The 2,159-nt window shown below is 42.8% G+C and overlaps 1 long non-coding RNA gene across 1 annotated transcript; it reads right to left on the bottom strand.

Moving 5' to 3' along the window:
* Nucleotides 1–381: 381 nt before the first annotated feature.
* LOC133536615 (uncharacterized) lies at nt 382–1,312 on the bottom strand. The gene is made up of 3 exons (XR_009802509.1): nt 993–1,312; nt 828–913; nt 382–732 (listed from the first exon to the last, which is right to left on the bottom strand). It is a non-coding gene; the product is annotated as an uncharacterized LOC133536615 (long non-coding RNA).
* Nucleotides 1,313–2,159: the final 847 nt, after the last annotated feature.

Raw genomic sequence — 2,159 nt, 5'->3', positions numbered from 1 at the left:
GGCATTCCAGAGTACTGGAGCCCGAAAGGAAAATGCTCTATAGCCCGCAGACTTTTTTTGGGCTCTGGGAATCACTAATAAGCCGGAGTTCTTTGAATGCAGATTTCTTGCCGGGACATATGGTACAATACAATCGGCAAGATAGGTTGGAGCTAGACCGTGTAGTATTTTATACGTAAGTAGCAAAACCTTAAAGTCACATCTTTAGTGCACAGGAAGCCAGTGCAGGTGAGCCAGTATAGGTATATATGTACAGTAGGTATATACGTATATAGGTATATACAGTATAGGCGTAACGTGATCAAACTTTCTTGTTCTTGTCAAAAGTCTAGCAGCCGCATTTTGTACCAACTGTAATCTTTTAATGCTAGACATGGGGAGACTCGAAAATAATACGTTACGGCGACACTAAGCCGTAACTGCAGTTACAAGGTTTATTTAAACATTTGATGAATGTGTGGCGTGTGTATGCTACCACGAGTGAATGAGTGCGGACAATGTGTGGAAATGACAATGTGAGCTTTAACAGATGTTGTCGGTGCGTGTTGATTGAATCTTTTGCCGAATCCAAGGGAAAAGGCGAAGAGGCAGTCAGTAGGGAGGGAAGCAGTGGGGGGCAGGAGAAAGGCAACGATGTCCGTGTCAAAGCAGGGGTCGAGGATCGAGGGAGGCAAGCAGAGATCCGGGAGGAGGTCGTGAGGCGAGACCCGATCACAGGCAACAGGGAACACACTGTGGAAGACACAAAGGACATCAACACGGGAACGAAGAAGAGCACAAAGAAGGCGAGCAAGGAACGAGGGGGGGATGCTAGACGTGATGCTTACTCAGGGAGATTGGCTACGTTCTGGCGAAGGTCTCTTGGGTCCGCTGGCTTTTATGCCGCTCCTGTCAAGTTGAGTTGTTGACGAACCTCAAGATGCAGAGACGGTGGCAGGCATTGAATAAGAAAACATAATTTAATGTTAAAAAATTAAGGCAAAAAAACAAACCAGGAACTCGGAGACAGGAAACAGGATGCCAGGAACAGGAACTACAAGACGGGAACAAAAAAAGACAGCAGGCTGCAAACAGCTACAGGTTCAGTTACAAACGGTCGGAGCTACAAGTCGTAATCATAATAATTCAGCCCAGAGTGAAGGAACAAGCAGGGCTGGCCCTGTGCCAATCAGACACAGCTGAGGGGGAAAAGCACTCAGGGATAACAGCAGGAAATAAGACAAAATAAGAACGCTTACAGGAAATAAGACAAACACAGAGGAAAAACTAAAACAAGACAAAACTGTCAGGTACAAACCCTGACAGCTCCCTCTCATCATGACGAGGTGTGCTGATGCTCAATTGCCTGCAGCCTTGTCACTGCGTGGGCGTGCTGCGCCAAGCTTGAGCAGGGCGTGTCCAAGCATGCCGCTAGCAAAGGAAAAGTGGGTACGAGTCCGCGCAGTGACCAAATTAAGTCTTTAAAGTGTTTCCGAACTTTGTAACTCGAGGACTGTCTGTATAATGTACATTTTCTCATCCAAAAAATGAAGTTGGGGGAAGGCAAAAAAAATTTAAAAAAAAGTTTGGGTTCATCAGTTTCATGTTTACTTGTCTGAAGATGAAATCCTGCTATAAGATGTTGGAAAAGCCTGAGAAGTGCATGGACCCTTTTACTCCTATGTGTTCAGTTTCAGTTTATTTCGAACATGCATACAATACACGCTTATTTAATCCTACCCTTTTTCGTACCATAGCAATTTTATCCAATTTCCTTGTTCTCTATAACAGAACAGTCAACAATAAATAATAAATTAATAATGTACCATAGTAAGCGTACAAATATGAAATACATAAATAATATTTGTTTCAATAAAAAAAGGATAACGAAGTTTTAAGATGTTCATCATAATTCTTGTTCTGTGTACTTTGTAAACACTTGTAGTTTGAACCGTCTCTTAAACTAAATCATATTGTTGCTTTGTTTGATTTATTTCGGTTAATCCATTCCATAATTTAATTCCACATACAGATATGCTAAAGGTTTTACAAACCCCGTTTCCCTATGAGTTGGGAAATTGTGTTAGATGTAAATATAAACGGAATACATCCATCCATCCATTTTCTACCGCTTATTCCCTTTCGGGGTCGCGGGGGGCGCTGGCGCCTAACTCAGCTAC

Source organism: Nerophis ophidion, linkage group LG17, assembly GCF_033978795.1.
Source record: "Nerophis ophidion isolate RoL-2023_Sa linkage group LG17, RoL_Noph_v1.0, whole genome shotgun sequence".
Classification (NCBI taxonomy): domain Eukaryota; kingdom Metazoa; phylum Chordata; class Actinopteri; order Syngnathiformes; family Syngnathidae; genus Nerophis; species Nerophis ophidion.
The sequence above is the reverse complement of the archived record's forward strand: the minus strand, read 5'-3'. Positions and strand labels throughout refer to the sequence as shown.